This window comes from Dendrobates tinctorius, unplaced genomic scaffold, assembly GCF_039654945.1.
Source record: "Dendrobates tinctorius isolate UK_male_01 unplaced genomic scaffold, ASM3965494v1 ptg000348l, whole genome shotgun sequence".
Classification (NCBI taxonomy): domain Eukaryota; kingdom Metazoa; phylum Chordata; class Amphibia; order Anura; family Dendrobatidae; genus Dendrobates; species Dendrobates tinctorius.
In genome coordinates, this window is record NW_027362014.1 from 1,076,864 (window position 1) to 1,095,755 (window position 18,892).

The window sequence follows — 18,892 nt, forward strand, 5'->3', positions numbered from 1 at the left end:
AATCAACCCTCTGAGGAAGGGATCGATCACAAACACGTAAAGCAAAGGGCTAAGAGGGTAGCCCTGGAGGGCAACCCGATCCTACCCCGAAAGGTAGTCCAATCCACCCGTTTACCAGAGGGAAAGTCTCAGTCCCTGCGTACAAGGTCTTAAGCCAGTCCACGAACCCCCCAGGCAGACCGTACCTCAAAAGAGTGAACCAGAGGTACTAGTGGTCGACCCGATCAAAGGCCTTTGCCTGATCCAGGGTCAGCAAGAATCCCTTCCAAAGGCCGCCTCGCCTTGCTCCACGAACTCTCGGACACCTAGAACAGCACTAAAAGTGCTACGGCCAGAAACGCAACAGTGCTGAGCCTCCGAAAGGAGCCACGGTGCAAATTTTACCAGCCTGTTGAAAAGTATGTTAGCCAAAACCTTTCTGTCCTCATTGAGAAGTGCTATGGGACAACCAATTCACAATGCGTGACAGATCCTTACCCTATGACAAAATGATCAAAGCTGACCTCCTTAATGATTTCGGCAGAGTGCCCGAGGAGAGACACTCATTAAACACCTGAGTCAAGAGGGGAACCAAGGAGTCCCTTAAGGTCCTAAAGAACTCGGATGTTAAGCCGTCCGGACCTGGCGATTTTTTTTGGCCTGAGCCCATCGATCGCCAGTCTCACTTCCTCTTTTTTGATTGCTTCTGCCAAAAACGTCCAGCGAGAGGTCAGCTCCTGGCTCAGGAACAGCTTCAGCCAGGAAAGCCGACATCCTGTCACGATCCAGTTCCCTCCTTCCCAAGAGGTGCGAGTAGTACGAACTGACGACCTCCAAGATCCCTGATCTGGACCTCCTCAGGGATCTCATACTGCCCATCACCAGCCCCGTCACTATCTTACTATTCACTGACATCTTGCAGCTTCTGTAAGGGTCAGGTCAGTAGTACTTCTCGTAGTCCTTCTCAAAAACCAAAGATGCGTGCCTATCGTACTGACACCTCTTCAGCAAGGACTTCACATCGGAGATCTCCTCGCGGCTACCTCCAGTCGAGACAAGATGCTCGAGTCTCCTCCTCAGGCTCTGATACAGTCGATCCCTGTTCAGGCTTCTGAGGTTCGAAAGTTGCCGGAAGAATCTCGCCACCCGATGTTTGAACATCTCCCACCACTCTGACTTAGTGTTACTTAGGCCCAGCAGCGGTACCTGGCTCTGAAGAAATTCCTCAAAGGACCGTCTTACAGCTTCTTCCTCAAGGAGTGACGAATTCAGCTTCCAATAACCTCGTCCCATCCTAGGAGTCTCTGTAATGTTCAAAGAAAACATAATCGACCAGTGATCGGAAAATTCCACCTCCACAACCGACAACGGCAAGGAGACTGCCTCCTCCTTCAAATAAAATCTATCTATCCTAGACCTGCACTGACTACCTCTAAGAAAGGTGAATCCCGTGCTGCCTGTGTTGTGCCGGATGTGGACAACCAACAGGCGTGCCTCACTTAGGCCGGTTTCACACTAGCGCATTTTCAGCGCGCGCACGGCCGGGGGTAGCTCCGCCCCCTGATCCGGCTCTCTGCCCGGCGTGCCCGCCCCTTCCTTGTAGCGCCGCCTCCTAGTGGACAGCGGCGCCTGCGATCGGCGCACCCTATCTTTAGCATAGGGTGCGCCGATCGTGCGCAGGCCGTGCGCTAGTTGCGCTTTGACCTGCGCTGCGCACTTTTGACGGTGCGCCGTGCGCGCCAAAATCCGAAAAGTTTGATTTTGGCGCGCACGGCGCACAGTCAAAAGTGCGCAGCGCAGGTCAAAGCGCAACTAGCGCACGGCCTGCGCACGATCGGCGCACCCTATGCTAAAGATAGGGTGCGCCGATCGCAGGCGCCGCTGTCCGCTAGGAGGCGGCGCTACAAGGAAGGGGCGGGCACGCCGGGCAGAGAGCCGGATCGGGGGCGGAGCTACCCCCGGCCGTGCGCGCGCTGAAAATGCGCTAGTGTGAAACCGGCCTTACTATCCTGTTTAGCGCGACGCAATCGTAAGCCAGCCGGTCCCCAGAACCTCCTCTATCACAGGGTCTCGTGACGTGACGCTGTTGAAAATGAAATTCCCTCCAAAGACCACCTGTCGACTCGAAAATAAGAAAGGTTTGATCGTCATGAAGAGACATTTGTGGTCCCACTTGGATTGGGGACCGTAGATATTAATGAGCCGAAGCTCCTGTCCCCCCATGAAGACATCTAGGATCAAGCATTCCCCCATTTTTAATTTGATTAATCGTCTGCATTCAACCGCTGTGGTCAAAAAAAGGACCGCCACCCCGCTATACGGCTCGGCCGCAAGAGACCAGTAGAAGGGCCCATGCCTCCACTACCGCCTTGTTTTATGCATGGTTGATAGGTCAGTCAGCCTCGGCTTCTGAATAAACAAAATGTCTGCCCTTGGTAGAAAATCAGGATCCTGTCACTCCCCAAAAATGGTAACAGTGTTTCTTGAAACCTTCAATTTCACCATGAAAGTCCAGGCCCCTGACCAGTTACTATGGTCGTCGCGGGTCTTCTCAGGAATGCCGACGATGTCGCCATATCGACCAATCCAGGTGGAGATGTCCATGCAGGAAAGTGACTCGTTACTAGTCAAAACGGTCACCTTCCTGACCAAATTCTGGTGGGATATCGTGACAGGAATGAAACCTTGCCATTCGGGGCGACCCCGAGCCAGCTCATGGCGAGACCAAAAAAGATCCAAGGACCTCCGATCTCACGAAGCTGACATCGAAGTAGTAGGTCCCATAGGGATGGATCAAGGCAAAGATGTCGTATGCCGTGAAGCCCATCCCCAGCAGAAGCTCAGCAACCTTAGATTGATCCGGACAGGAATCCTTGCTTACCCACTGGAGACGGGCCACGTTCCTACGGTTACTCCTCTGCCCCTGTGTCAGCAGAGACCAGACAGTCTCTGCCCCTCTATCTCGGAAGGCGGAAAGACCGTGTCTCTCTATCCAGAAAGACAGATCAACCTCCCTCCCCTCTACATTGATGGAACTCTCCCCTTTCTTCAGGGCGTCCAGGAAGCGCTGCTGCAAGTCACCGCCGGGGTTGGAGTAGTTGGGTACGGTGTTTCTCATCCGTCCTGATCTCCTCACTCCCTCCTGGGCCAGTTGTTGCTGCTGCTCCCCGTTCCCCAGCCGGTGAACAGAAGCCTGGGAAGCCATGCCGACCTCCCAGAAAGCCTGCCTCTCCCTGGGGAGAAGAGAGGCAGACTCTGGGCCTTTTTCTGGAAGTCCTGGAGCTCACAAGACAGGTGCTGCTCTCAGCAGGGTGTGACTGATTGTGGGCACCTGTCCTACAGTCTCCTCCCCAGTAATGGCTGATAACAGGGAGTAATAGATTGTAGTCTCCTGTCCTACAGTCTCCTCCCCAGTAATGGCTGATAACGGGGAGTAATAGATTGTAGTCTCCTGTCCTACAGTCTCCTCCCCCAGTAATGGCTGATAACAGGGAGTAATAGATTGTAGTCTCCTGTCCTACAGTCTCCTCCCCCAGTAATGGCTGATAACGGGGAGTAATAGATTGTAGTCTCCTGTCCTACAGTCTCCTCCCCCAGTAATGGCTGATAACAGGGAGTAATAGATTGTAGTCTCCTGTCCTACAGTCTCCTCCCCAGTAATGGCTGATAACGGGGAGTAATAGATTGTAGTCTCCTGTCCTACAGTCTCCTCCCCCAGTAATGGCTGATAACGGGGAGTAATAGATTGTAGTCTCCTGTCCTACAGTCTCCTCCCCCAGTAATGGCCGATAACGGGGAGTAATAGATTGTAGTCTCCTGTCCTACAGTCTCCTCCCCCAGTAATGGCCGATAACAGGGAGTAATAGATTGTAGTCTCCTGTCCTACAGTCTCCTCCCCCAGTAATGGCCGATAACGGGGAGTAATAGATTGTAGTCTCCTGTCCTACAGTCTCCTCCCCAGTAATGGCTGATAACAGGGAGTAATAGATTGTAGTCTCCTGTCCTACAGTCTCCTCCCCCAGTAATGGCTGATAACGGAGAGTAATAGATTGTAGTCTCCTGTCCTACAGTCTCCTCCCCAGTAATGGCTGATAACGGGGAGTAATAGATTGTAGTCTCCTGTCCTACAGTCTCCTCCCCCAGTAATGTCTGATAACAGGGAGTAATAGATTGTAGTCTCCTGTCCTACAGTCTCCTCCCCAGTAATGGCTGATAACGGGGAGTAATAGATTGTAGTCTCCTGTCCTACAGTCTCCTCCCCCAGTAATGGCTGATAACGGGGAGTAATAGATTGTAGTCTCCTGTCCTACAGTCTCCTCCCCCAGTAATGGCTGATAACAGGGAGTAATAGATTGTAGTCTCCTGTCCTACAGTCTCCTCCCCCAGTAATGGCTGATAACGAGGAGTAATAGATTGTAGTCTCCTGTCCTACAGTCTCCTCCCCAGTAATGGCTGATAACAGGGAGTAATAGATTGTAGTCTCCTGTCCTACAGTCTCCTCCCCCAGTAATGGCTGATAACGGGGAGTAATAGATTGTAGTCTCCTGTCCTACAGTCTCCTCCCCCAGTAATGGCCGATAACGGGGAGTAATAGATTGTAGTCTCCTGTCCTACAGTCTCCTCCCCCAGTAATGGCTGATAACAGGGAGTAATAGATTGTAGTCTCCTGTCCTACAGTCTCCTCCCCAGTAATGGCTGATAACAGGGAGTAATAGATTGTAGTCTCCTGTCCTACAGTCTCCTCCCCCAGTAATGGCTGATAACGGGGAGTAATAGATTGTAGTCTCCTGTCCTACAGTCTCCTCCCCCAGTAATGGCTGATAACGGGGAGTAATAGATTGTAGTCTCCTGTCCTACAGTCTCCTCCCCAGTAATGGCCGATAACGGGGAGTAATAGATTGTAGTCTCCTGTCCTACAGTCTCCTCCCCCAGTAATGGCTGATAACGGGGAGTAATAGATTGTAGTCTCCTGTCCTACAGTCTCCTCCCCCAGTAATGGCTGATAATGGGGAGTAATAGATTGTAGTCTCCTGTCCTACAGTCTCCTCCCCCAGTAATGGCTGATAACGGGGAGTAATAGATTGTAGTCTCCTGTCCTACAGTCTCCTCCCCCAGTAATGGCTGATAACAGGGAGTAATAGATTGTAGTCTCCTGTCCTACAGTCTCCTCCCCCAGTAATGGCTGATAACGGGGAGTAATAGATTGTAGTCTCCTGTCCTACAGTCTCCTCCCCCAGTAATGGCTGATAACGGGGAGTAATAGATTGTAGTCTCCTGTCCTACAGTCTCCTCCCCAGTAATGGCTGATAACGGGGAGTAATAGATTGTATTCTCCTGTCCTACAGTCTCCTCCCCAGTAATGGCTGATAACGGGGAGTAATAGATTGTAGTCTCCTGTCCTACAGTCTCCTCCCCCAGTAATGGCTGATAACGAGGAGTAATAGATTGTAGTCTCCTGTCCTACAGTCTCCTCCCCAGTAATGGCTGATAACGGAGAGTAATAGATTGTAGTCTCCTGTCCTACAGTCTCCTCCCCAGTAATGGCTGATAACGGGGAGTAATAGATTGTATTCTCCTGTCCTACAGTCTCCTCCCCCAGTAATGGCTGATAACAGGGAGTAATAGATTGTATTCTCCTGTCCTACAGTCTCCTCCCCCAGTAATGGCTGATAACGGGGAGTAATAGATTGTAGTCTCCTGTCCTACAGTCTCCTCCCCCAGTAATGGCTGATAACGGGGAGTAATAGATTGTAGTCTCCTGTCCTACAGTCTCCTCCCCAGTAATGGCTGATAACGGGGAGTAATAGATTGTATTCTCCTGTCCTACAGTCTCCTCCCCCAGTAATGGCTGATAACGGGGAGTAATAGATTGTAGTCTCCTGTCCTACAGTCTCCTCCCCCAGTAATGGCTGATAACGGGGAGTAATAGATTGTAGTCTCCTGTCCTACAGTCTCCTCCCCCAGTAATGGCTGATAACAGGGAGTAATAGATTGTAGTCTCCTGTCTTACAGTCTCCTCCCCAGTAATGGCTGATAACGGGGAGTAATAGATTGTAGTCTCCTGTCCTACAGTCTCCTCCCCCAGTAATGGCTGATAACAGGGAGTAATAGATTGTAGTCTCCTGTCCTACAGTCTCCTCCCCCAGTAATGGCTGATAACAGGGAGTAATAGATTGTAGTCTCCTGTCCTACAGTCTCCTCCCCCAGTAATGGCTGATAACAGGGAGTAATAGATTGTAGTCTCCTGTCCTACAGTCTCCTCCCCCAGTAATGGCTGATAACGGGGAGTAATAGATTGTAGTCTCCTGTCCTACAGTCTCCTCCCCCAGTAATGGCTGATAACAGGGAGTAATAGATTGTAGTCTCCTGTCCTACAGTCTCCTCCCCCAGTAATGGCTGATAACGGGGAGTAATAGATTGTAGTCTCCTGTCCTACAGTCTCCTCCCCCAGTAATGGCTGATAACAGGGAGTAATAGATTGTAGTCTCCTGTCCTACAGTCTCCTCCCCAGTAATGGCTGATAACGGGGAGTAATAGATTGTAGTCTCCTGTCCTACAGTCTCCTCCCCCAGTAATGGCTGATAACGGGGAGTAATAGATTGTAGTCTCCTGTCCTACAGTCTCCTCCCCCAGTAATGGCCGATAACGGGGAGTAATAGATTGTAGTCTCCTGTCCTACAGTCTCCTCCCCCAGTAATGGCCGATAACGGGGAGTAATAGATTGTAGTCTCCTGTCCTACAGTCTCCTCCCCCAGTAATGGCTGATAACAGGGAGTAATAGATTGTAGTCTCCTGTCCTACAGTCTCCTCCCCAGTAATGGCTGATAACGGGGAGTAATAGATTGTAGTCTCCTGTCCTACAGTCTCCTCCCCCAGTAATGGCTGATAACGGGGAGTAATAGATTGTAGTCTCCTGTCCTACAGTCTCCTCCCCCAGTAATGGCCGATAACGGGGAGTAATAGATTGTAGTCTCCTGTCCTACAGTCTCCTCCCCAGTAATGGCTGATAACAGGGAGTAATAGATTGTAGTCTCCTGTCCTACAGTCTCCTCCCCCAGTAATGGCTGATAACGGAGAGTAATAGATTGTAGTCTCCTGTCCTACAGTCTCCTCCCCAGTAATGGCTGATAACGGGGAGTAATAGATTGTAGTCTCCTGTCCTACAGTCTCCTCCCCCAGTAATGTCTGATAACAGGGAGTAATAGATTGTAGTCTCCTGTCCTACAGTCTCCTCCCCAGTAATGGCTGATAACGGGGAGTAATAGATTGTAGTCTCCTGTCCTACAGTCTCCTCCCCCAGTAATGGCTGATAACGGGGAGTAATAGATTGTAGTCTCCTGTCCTACAGTCTCCTCCCCCAGTAATGGCTGATAACAGGGAGTAATAGATTGTAGTCTCCTGTCCTACAGTCTCCTCCCCCAGTAATGGCTGATAACAGGGAGTAATAGATTGTAGTCTCCTGTCCTACAGTCTCCTCCCCCAGTAATGGCTGATAACGAGGAGTAATAGATTGTAGTCTCCTGTCCTACAGTCTCCTCCCCAGTAATGGCTGATAACAGGGAGTAATAGATTGTAGTCTCCTGTCCTACAGTCTCCTCCCCCAGTAATGGCTGATAACGGGGAGTAATAGATTGTAGTCTCCTGTCCTACAGTCTCCTCCCCCAGTAATGGCCGATAACGGGGAGTAATAGATTGTAGTCTCCTGTCCTACAGTCTCCTCCCCCAGTAATGGCTGATAACAGGGAGTAATAGATTGTAGTCTCCTGTCCTACAGTCTCCTCCCCAGTAATGGCTGATAACAGGGAGTAATAGATTGTAGTCTCCTGTCCTACAGTCTCCTCCCCCAGTAATGGCTGATAACGGGGAGTAATAGATTGTAGTCTCCTGTCCTACAGTCTCCTCCCCCAGTAATGGCTGATAACGGGGAGTAATAGATTGTAGTCTCCTGTCCTACAGTCTCCTCCCCAGTAATGGCCGATAACGGGGAGTAATAGATTGTAGTCTCCTGTCCTACAGTCTCCTCCCCCAGTAATGGCTGATAACGGGGAGTAATAGATTGTAGTCTCCTGTCCTACAGTCTCCTCCCCCAGTAATGGCTGATAATGGGGAGTAATAGATTGTAGTCTCCTGTCCTACAGTCTCCTCCCCCAGTAATGGCTGATAACGGGGAGTAATAGATTGTAGTCTCCTGTCCTACAGTCTCCTCCCCCAGTAATGGCTGATAACAGGGAGTAATAGATTGTAGTCTCCTGTCCTACAGTCTCCTCCCCAGTAATGGCTGATAACGGGGAGTAATAGATTGTATTCTCCTGTCCTACAGTCTCCTCCCCAGTAATGGCTGATAACGGGGAGTAATAGATTGTAGTCTCCTGTCCTACAGTCTCCTCCCCCAGTAATGGCTGATAACGAGGAGTAATAGATTGTAGTCTCCTGTCCTACAGTCTCCTCCCCAGTAATGGCTGATAACGGAGAGTAATAGATTGTAGTCTCCTGTCCTACAGTCTCCTCCCCAGTAATGGCTGATAACGGGGAGTAATAGATTGTATTCTCCTGTCCTACAGTCTCCTCCCCCAGTAATGGCTGATAACAGGGAGTAATAGATTGTATTCTCCTGTCCTACAGTCTCCTCCCCCAGTAATGGCTGATAACGGGGAGTAATAGATTGTAGTCTCCTGTCCTACAGTCTCCTCCCCCAGTAATGGCTGATAACAGGGAGTAATAGATTGTAGTCTCCTGTCCTACAGTCTCCTCCCCAGTAATGGCTGATAACAGGGAGTAATAGATTGTAGTCTCCTGTCCTACAGTCTCCTCCCCAGTAATGGCTGATAACAGGGAGTAATAGATTGTAGTCTCCTGTCCTACAGTCTCCTCCCCCAGTAATGGCTGATAACAGGGAGTAATAGATTGTAGTCTCCTGTCCTACAGTCTCCTCCCCCAGTAGTGGCTGATAACGGGGAGTAATAGTACAGCAGAGCAGACTCAACCATTAGATGTCTCACACTGGTAACTCCTCCTTTCACTTACAATAATCTCTGGAGGCGGAGTCTCAGGGGACCTCTGCCCCACCCATAGACCCTAACAGCTCATTTCAGCGTCCTCCTGTGACCTGCAGTCCGCACTGTCGGCTCAGGAGGAAGATCACTGACATAATATGTCTAATTGTCACTTTTACAATGTTGATTTAAAATTTATGCACAAACTCTCTGTGCCTGGTAAGGTGGGCCGCCATGCGGTCGGCCATCAGTCCTTTCCCGCTGGGCTCCAGTAACACAAACAATGATGGCGGCCTGGAGAGGAGGTCTGCTCTGCTTCTATCTTTGGATCAGTCGGCCTTGCACGTAGGGACCAGCTAATTGAGACTGTGACGTCACCTGGTGATTTATGAGCAGTGAGGCTGATGTTTAGATTAGAGAGAATTCACGAAGAGCGGCCAAAGTAAACTCCACGAACTCTGCTTAAAATTCACTTGTTTATAAAGATGCCATTTAGTGCAGAGATTAGATATAAACACAGCCAGAGACCATCTCTGCCCCCGATGTACCTAGAGAGACCGACTGATGGATACACACAACCAATGGGCCAGGGATACAGCACAACGGATGTGCGAGAGATACAACGTAACCAATGTGTGATGGATACAGCGCAACCAATGGGCCAGGGATACAGCATAACGGATGTGCGAGAGATACAACGTAACCAATGTGTGATGGATACAGCGCAACCAATGGGCCAGGGATACAGCATAACGGATGTGCGAGAGATACAACATAACCAATGTGTGATGGATACAGCGCAACCAATGGGCCAGGGATACAACATAACGGATGTGCGAGAGATACAACGTAACCAATGTGTGATGGATACAGCGCAACCAATGGGCCAGGGATACAGCACAACGGATGTACGAGAGATACAACGTAACCAATGTGTGATGGATACAGCACAACCAATGGGCCAGGGATACAGCATAACGGATGTGCGAGAGATACAACGTAACCAATGTGTGATGGATACAGCGCAACCAATGGGCCAGGGATACAGCATAACGGATGTGCGAGAGATACAACGTAACCAATGTGTGATGGATACAGCACAACCAATGGGCCAGGGATACAGCACAACGGATGTACGAGAGATACAACGTAACCAATGTGTGATGGATACAGCGCAACCAATGGGCCAGGGATACAGCATAACGGATGTGCGAGAGATACAATGTAACCAATGTGTGATGGATACAGCACAACCAATGGGCCAGGGATACAGCATAACGGATGTGCGAGAGATATAACGTAACCAATGTGTGATGGATACAGCACAACTAATGGGCCAGGGATACAGCATAACGGATGTGCAAGAGATACAACGTAACCAATGTGTGATGGATACAGCACAACCAATGGGCCAGGGATACAGCATAACGGATGTGCAAGAGATACAACGTAACCAATGTGTGATCGATACAGCGCAACCAATGGGCCAGGGATACAGCATAACGGATGTGCGAGAGATACAACGTAACCAATGTGTGATGGATACAGCGCAACCAATGGGCCAGGGATACAGCATAACGGATGTGCAAGAGATACAATGTAACCAATGTGTGATGGATACAGCGCAACCAATGGGCCAGGGATACAGCATAACGGATGTGCGAGAGATACAACGTAACCAATGTGTGATGGATACAGCGCAACCAATGGGCCAGGGATACAGCATAACGGATGTGCGAGAGATACAACGTAACCAATGTGTGATGGATACAGCACAACCAATGGGCCAGGGATACAGCATAACGGATGTGCAAGAGATACAATGTAACCAATGTGTGATGGATACAGCGCAACCAATGGGCCAGGGATACAGCATAACGGATGTGCGAGAGATACAACGTAACCAATGTGTGATGGATACAGCACAACCAATGGGCCAGGGATACAGCATAACGGATGTGCGAGAGATACAATGTAACCAATGTGTGATGGATACAGCACAACCAATGGGCCAGGGATACAGCATAACAGATGTGCGAGAGATACAACGTAACCAATGTGTGATGGGTACACCGCAACCAATGGGCCAGGGATACAGCATAACGGATGTGCGAGAGATACAACGTAACCAATGTGTGATGGATACACACAACCAATGGGCCAGGGATACAGCATAACGGATGTGCGAGAGATACAACGTAACCAATGTGTGATGGATACAGCACAACCAATGGGCCAGGGATACAGCATAACAGATGTGCGAGAGATACAACGTAACCAATGTGTGATGGGTACAGCGCAACCAATGGGCCAGGGATACAGCATAACGGATGTGCGAGAGATACAACGTAACCAATGTGTGATGGATACAGCACAACCAATGGGCCAGGGATACAGCATAACAGATGTGCGAGAGATACAACGTAACCAATGTGTGATGGATACAGCGCAACCAATGGGCCAGGGATACAGCATAACGGATGTGCGAGAGATACAACGTAACCAATGTGTGATGGATACAGCGCAACCAATGGGCCAGGGATACAGCATAACGGATGTGCGAGAGATACAACGTAACCAATGCGTGATAGCCACAATGTGCAAGAGATACAGCATAACAAATTATACGGTGTAACCAATGTGTGGTAGATACAGTGTCACTGATGTGTGGTAGATACGGTGTAACGAATGTGTGGTAGATACAGTGTTGTGCAGTAGATACGGTGTAACCAGTGTGTGGTAGTGTTGTGCAGTAGATACGGTGTCACTGATGTGTGGTAGATACAATGTAACCAATGTACGGAAGATACGGTGTAACGAATGTGTTGTAGATATGTGTTGTACAACCTGCAGTAACCACCGATACACCAAACCGCTGCACGACCAGCAAAACCCCTCACTGTAGCATTGATCCACTCCCGCCTGGATTACTGCAACACTCTATTAATTGGCCTCCTCGTCACTCAACTATCCCCTCTCCAGACCATACTTAATGCAGCAGCCAGGATCGTCCATCTGGCTAATCGGTACTCGGACGCGTCCGCTCTTTGCCAGTCCTTACATTGGCTGCCCATTCATTATAGGATCCAATTCACAGTACTTGTTCTCACCCACAAAGCTCTCCACAGTGCGGCACCCCCTTACATCTCTTCTCTCAGTTCTGTCTATCGGCCTAGCCGACCGCTGCGCTCTGCAAACAACTTTTGACTAACCTCTGCACTAATCCGCACCTCCCACTCCCGACTCCAAATATTCTCCTGTGCTGAAGAGAAGCACAGATAGCAGATAGAGCTACGCCGGTCTGTGCGCCACTCTGCCTCCACCTCCCGCCCTGCCTGCAGTGCACGCTGGTATCTAGGGTAAACATCGGGTTTCTAAGAGCCCCGCCGCCCTTACAAACCCGATGTTTACGTTGGTAACCAGCGTGCAGCGTCGCTGGCTCCCGCTGCCACACGCAGCGATGTGCACTGGCCAGCGGGAGACCGGAGATGAAAAAACTGGCCAGGACGATCCAGCACGATCAGCGATACCCCGCGGGGGGCGATCGCTGCTGGGTGTCACACACTGCAGTCTCGCTGGAGAGATCACTGATGTGTCACAAAATCAGCGAGATCGCTGTGTGTAACGGGCCCTTCAGCTGCAGTTAGGGGAGGGAGAGGTGCGGGGAGTCGTATATTTGGTGGAAATGTAAATAGTAGAGCGGCTGTAGCCGCTCCGTCTGGTGGGATCGGGGGGCTGCAGGATGGAGCGGAGGCCTTCTCTGCACCCTTCTGACCTCGGCACCTCCTGAGGTTTCTCATTTACTTTCTTCATATGAAGAAGAAATCTCAGCCAAATAAAAAAAGTTTCTGGTGCTGAAGCTTCCTCCTCCCCCAGTAGTGGGGTAATGCCGGAAGCCTGCAGGATCCCAGCACCACCTGCATTAACAGCCACCTAAGGATCTGACACCTGGAAACATTTAGGAACGAGCAACAGCTGATGACGGACAGGGGACAACAATGGGGCTCAGTCTACTCCGTGACCCCACAACAAGCCGCCATGTCCCATCATCACACGGAGAGAAGAGCCCCCAATCTCCACCAGCCCTCACTGCCCCTGGATGTACCCCTGCCCTTGTCCTCCCCTCTTCTCGTCCTGGCCTTACCCGTGTTCCCCATCCCCATCCGTCTCCCCTGTCTCCATCCTCACCCATCTCTCCGTTCCTCAGCCATCTGCCCCTTGCTCATCCGTCTACCCTGTTGTCCTTCCCCTTCTACCCACCCTCAGACATCTCCCCTGTCCTCCAAGTCCTCACCCGTCCCTCCCATGCCTTCGTCTTCCTCCTTCTGCTGTTAGTTTACACCACTGCCGAGTGACAGGTGACTACTGCTGTGTCCCATCCCCTCTTCCACGGTGCTGGGGGCATGAAGAGAGAAAAACGGGACACAAAAGACGACAAAAGGAGCAAAGTGACTAACCAGAGAGCGCAACTGGTGCACACAGAGCCGCCCCGGACGCACGGCCGTACTCGGGGCGCCCTGGACGCACGGCCGTACTCGGGGCGCCCCAAAAGAACAGCCATATTCCCATATTCCGACCACACAGCCACACCTTGACCGCCCCGTATGAACAGCCGCACTCAGAGCGCCCCGGCTGTTGGTTCTTGGCTCGTGTTGCGGTGTGGAAATTTGGATGAGAACAATCTAAACAAAAAGATCAACTGATCACAGCAAGAAGTGCAACATCCGGCATGGGAGCCCTGTGACCACCGGGGGGCGCTGTCCACAAGTCACTACCAAGCTGCAAAATCTCTGAAGAAATGGAAGATTTCACAAACTATGAAGCATCCAAAAATCCCAGGAAGGAACCAAGGAAAACAGAAGTCTGGAAGTCGTCTTGTTCTGCGGAGAGTTTTTGGGAAGCAGCCGACATTTCCACTAGTGTCCACTCACAGCACTTCACTGTCACAGACAGGCGCAGCTGGGGTGTTCTGTAGTGCAGCAAATGAATGGTCCACTATATTGTCTTTATTCTCAGTCACCTCCAGAGCTGCACTCACTATTCTGCTGTTACATCGTGTCTTATCCTCCAGAGCTGCACTCACTATTCTGCTGTTACATCGTGTCTTATCCTCCAGAGCTGCGCTCCCACAATGCTCTGCTCCCAGTCGCTCACACAGCTGGAGATTCGTTACAATGTGGCACCCATTGTATTATAAGCGTCTGCTGCTGATGGTTTGCTGCAGTGTGTCAGTGCAGGCTCTTCACACCACAGATCAGCCATTCACCTCTGAGCTGTGAGGGAGAGACGCCCGGCGGCCTGTGTGCAGGTAGTCCAGGCTCTCTAGGGTTAATGAGGAGATTTAACCCCTGCGGGGGGGGGGGGCGCTCAGGAAGCGCAGATCTGTGTCTGCTACTTTTGGTCAGGACTGGAGCACAGGAAGGTCTGTGCCGGGGAGGAGGCAGTCCCCGCTCCCACCAGCTGGAAGGCATTAAGTGCTGACGCACAAGCGAGCGGCGGCTCCCTGGAGTCTGCGAGTACTAATGGGAAAGGGCAGAGAGCGGAGGAGGAGGAGAGGGGAGGAGGAGGAGGAGGAGGAGGAGGAGAGAGGAGGAGGAGGAGAGAGGAGGAGGAGGAGGAGAGAGGAGGAGGAGGAGAGAGGAGGAGAGAGGAGGAGGAGGAGGAGGAGAGAGGAGGAGAGAGGAGGAGGAGGAGAGAGGAGGAGGAGGGAGGAGGAGAGAGGAGGAGGAGGAGGAGAGAGGAGGAGGAGGAGAGAGGAGGAGAGAGGAGGAGGAGGAGAGAGGAGGAGGAGGAGAGAGGAGGAGAGAGGAGGAGGAGGAGAGAGGAGGAGGAGGGAGGAGGAGAGAGGAGGAGGAGGAGAGAGGAGGAGGAGGAGAGAGGAGGAGGAGGAGGAGGAGAGAGGAGGAGGAGGAGGAGGAGAGAGGAGGAGGAGGAGAGAGGAGGAGGAGGGGGAGGGGGAGAGAGGAGGAGGGGGAGAGAGGAGGAGGGGGAGAGAGGAGGAGGGAGGAGGAGAGAGGAGAGAGGAGGAGGAGAGAGGAGGAGAGAGAAGGAGGAGGAGGAGGAGGAGAGAGGAGGAGGAGAGAGGAGGAGGAGAGAGGAGGAGGAGAGAGGAGGAGGAGGAGGAGGGGGAGGGAGAGGAGGAGGAGGAGGAGGGGGAGGGGGAGGAGGAGGGGGAGGGGGAGGGGGAGGAGGAGGGGGAGGGGGAGGAGGAGAGAGGAGGAGGAGAGAGGAGGAGAGAGGAGGAGGAGAGAGGAGGAGGGGGAGAGAGGAGGAGGAGGAGGAGGAGGAGAGAGGAGGAGGAGGAGGAGGAGAGAGGAGGAGGAGGAGAGAGGAGGGGGAGGAGGAGAGAGGAGGAGAGAGGAGGAGGGGGAGAGAGGAGGAGGGGGAGAGAGGAGGAGGGGGAGAGAGGAGGAGGAGGAGGAGAGAGGAGGAGGAGAGAGGAGGAGGAGGAGAGAGGAGGGGGAGAGAGGAGGAGGAGAGAGGAGGAGAGAGGAGGAGGAGAGAGGAGGAGGAGAGAGGAGGAGGAGGAGAGAGGAGGAGGGGGAGAGAGGAGGAGGAGGAGGGGGAGAGAGGAGGAGGAGGAGGAGGAGGAGAGAGGAGGAGGAGGAGAGAGGAGGAGGAGGAGGAGGAGAGAGGAGGGGGAGGAGGAGAGAGGAGGAGGAGAGAGGAGGGGGAGGAGGAGAGAGGAGGGGGAGGAGGAGAGAGGAGGAGAGAGGAGGAGGGGGAGAGAGGAGGAGGAGGAGGAGGGGGAGGAGGAGGAGGAGGAGGAGAGAGGAGGAGGAGGAGAGAGGAGGGGGAGGAGGAGGAGAGAGGAGGGGGAGGAGGAGAGAGGAGAGAGGAGGAGAGAGGAGGAGGAGGAGAGAGGAGGAGGAGAGAGGAGGAGGAGGAGGAGGAGGAGGAGGAGAGAGGAGGGGGAGGAGGAGAGAGGAGGGGGAGGAGGAGAGAGGAGGGGGAGAGAGGAGAGAGGAGGGGGAGAGAGGAGGGGGAGAGAGGAGGGGGAGAGAGGAGGGGGAGAGAGGAGGGGGAGAGAGGAGGAGGAGGAGAGAGGAGGAGAGAGGAGGAGGAGAGAGGAGGAGGAGGAGGAGAGAGGAGGAGGAGGAGGAGGAGGAGGAGGAGAGAGGAGGAGAGAGGAGGAGGGGGAGAGAGGGGGAGAGAGGAGGAGGAGGAGAGAGGAGGAGGGGGAGAGAGGAGGAGGGGGAGAGAGGAGGAGGAGGAGGGGGAGAGAGGAGGGGGAGGAGGAGGAGGAGAGAGGAGGGGGAGGAGGAGGAGGAGAGAGGAGGGGGAGGAGGAGAGAGGAGGAGGAGGAGGAGAGAGGAGGAGGAGAGAGGAGGAGAGAGGAGGAGAGAGGAGGAGGAGAGAGGAGGAGGAGGAGGAGAGAGGAGGAGGAGGAGAGAGGAGGAGGAGGAGGGGGAGGGGGAGAGAGGAGGAGAGAGGAGGAGGGAGGAGAGAGGAGGAGGAGGAGGAGGGGGAGAGAGGAGGAGGAGGAGGGGGAGAGAGGAGGAGGAGGAGGGGGAGAGAGGAGGAGGAGGGGGAGAGAGGAGGAGGGGGAGAGAGGAGGAGGGGGAGAGAGGAGGAGGAGGAGGAGGGAGGAGGAGGAGAGAGGAGGAGGAGGAGAGAGGAGGAGAGAGGAGGAGGAGGAGAGAGGAGGAGGAGGAGAGAGGAGGAGGAGAGAGGAGGAGGAGGAGAGAGGAGGAGGAGGAGAGAGGAGGAGGAGGAGGAGAGAGGAGGAGAGAGGAGGAGGGAGGAGGAGGGGGAGAGAGGAGGAGGAGGGGGAGAGAGGAGGAGGAGGAGAGAGGAGGAGGAGGAGGAGAGAGGAGGAGGAGAGAGGAGAGAGGAGGGGGAGGAGGAGGAGGAGGAGAGAGGAGGGGGAGGAGGAGAGAGGAGGGGGAGGAGGAGAGAGGAGGGGGAGGAGGAGAGAGGAGGGGGAGGAGGAGGGAGGAGGGGGAGGAGGAGGGAGGAGGGAGGAGGGGGAGGAGGAGGGAGGAGGGAGGAGGAGAGAGGAGGGGGAGGAGGAGAGAGGAGGGGGAGGAGGAGAGAGGAGGGGGAGGAGGAGAGAGGAGGGGGAGGAGGAGAGAGGAGGAGGGAGGAGAGAGGAGGAGGAGGAGGAGAGAGGAGGAGGGAGGAGGAGGAGGGAGGAGGAGGAGGGAGGAGGAGGAGGAGAGAGGAGGAGGGAGGAGGAGGAGGAGAGAGGAGGAGGAGGAGAGAGGAGGAGGAGGAGAGAGGAGGAGGAGGAGAGAGGAGGAGGAGGAGAGAGGAGGAGGAGAGAGGAGGAGGAGGAGGAGGAGGAGAGAGGAGGAGGAGAGAGGAGGAGGAGGAGAGAGGAAGAGGAGGAGGAGGAGGAGGGGGAGGGGGAGAGAGGAGGAGGAGGAGGAGGAGGGGGAGGGGGAGAGAGGGGGAGGGGGAGAGAGGGGGAGGGGGAGAGAGGGGGAGGGGGAGAGAGGGGGAGGGGGAGAGAGGAGGAGGGAGGAGGAGAGAGGAGAGAGGAGGAGGAGAGAGGAGGAGAGAGGAGGAGGAGGAGGGGGAGAGAGGAGGAGGGAGGAGGAGAGAGGAGGAGGAGAGAGGAGGAGGAGAGAGGAGGAGAGAGGAGGAGGAGGAGGAGGAGAGAGGAGGAGGAGGAGGAGGAGAGAGGAGGAGGAGGAGAGAGGAGGAGGAGGAGGAGGAGGGGGAGGAGGAGGAGGAGGAGGAGGAGGAGGGGGAGGGGGAGGAGGAGGAGGAGGAGGGGGAGGGGGAGGAGGAGGAGGAGGAGGAGGAGGGGGAGGAGGAGGAGGAGGAGGGGGAGGAGGAGGAGGAGGAGGAGGAGGAGGGGGAGGGGGAGGAGGAGGGGGAGGGGGAGGAGGAGGGGGAGGGGGAGGAGGAGGAGGAGGGGGAGGAGAGAGGAGGAGGAGGGGGAGGAGAGAGGAGGAGGAGGAGGAGAGAGGAGGAGGAGGAGGAGGAGGAGGAGGGGGAGAGAGGAGGAGGAGGGGGAGAGAGGAGGAGGAGGAGGAGGAGAGAGGAGGAGGAGAGAGGAGGAGGAGAGAGGAGGAGGAGGAGAGAGGAGGAGGAGAGAGGAGGAGGAGGAGGAGGAGGAGAGAGGAGGAGGAGAGAGGAGGAGGAGGAGAGAGGAGGAGGAGGAGGAGGAGGAGGGTGGAGGAGGAGGAGGAGGAGGAGGGGGAGGGAGGAGGAGGAGGGGGAGGGAGGAGGAGGAGGGGGAGAGAGGAGGAGGGGGAGGGAGGAGGAGGAGGGGGAGAGAGGAGGAGGAGGAGGAGGAGAGAGGAGGAGGAGAGAGGAGGAGAGAGGAGGAGGAGGAAGAGGAGGAGGAGGAGGAGGAGGAGGAGGAGAGAGGAGGAGGAGAGAGGAGGAGGAGGAGGAGAGAGGAAGAGGAGGAGAGAGGAGGAGGAGGAGGAGAGAGGAGGAGGAGGAGGAGGAGGAGGAGAGAGGAGGAGGAGAGAGGAGGAGGAGAGCGGAATGAGGGAGGGAAGAGAGCGGAATGAGGGAGGGAAGAGAGCGGAGGAGTGAGAGAAGAGCGGAGGAGAACGGAGCGGAGGAGGGAGAGAAGAGCGGAGGAGGAGAGCGGAGAGCGGAGGAGAACAGAGCGGAGGAGGAGGGCCGAGGGAGGCGAGCAGAGCGGAGGAGTGAGAGAAGAGCGGAGGAGAACCGAGGGAGGCGAGCAGAGCAGAGGAGTGAGAGAAGAGCGGAGGAGAACGGAGCGGAGGAGGAGGAGGAGAGCCAAGGTAGGCGAGAAGAGCGGAGGAGAACGGAGCGGAGGAGGAGAGCGGAGGGAGGCGAGCAGAGCGGAGGAGTGAGAAAAGAGCGGAGGAGAACGGAGCGGAGGAGGAGGAGGAGAGCCAAGGTAGGCGAGAAGAGTGGAGGAGAACGGAGCGGAGGAGGAGAGCCGAGGGAGGCGAGCAGAGCGGAGGAGTGAGAAAAGAGCGGAGGAGAAC

General features: G+C 54.3%; 1 protein-coding gene across 3 annotated transcripts in view; it reads right to left on the reverse strand.

Annotated features, from left to right (window-relative positions):
• The window catches only part of PDE3A (phosphodiesterase 3A), a 454,441-nt gene that overhangs the window by 192,089 nt on the left and 243,460 nt on the right, over positions 1–18,892 (reverse strand). Inside the window, exon 1 of one of the 3 annotated variants that reach the window (XM_073562351.1) lies at positions 14,239–14,517. The exons of 1 other annotated variant lie outside the window; for it this stretch is intronic. The gene's annotated coding sequence lies outside the window, so the exon portion shown is untranslated. Of the gene's footprint in view, positions 1–13,429; positions 14,518–18,892 lie in introns of those variants that run through there. One more of the 3 variants, XM_073562350.1, reaches the window with a different exon arrangement.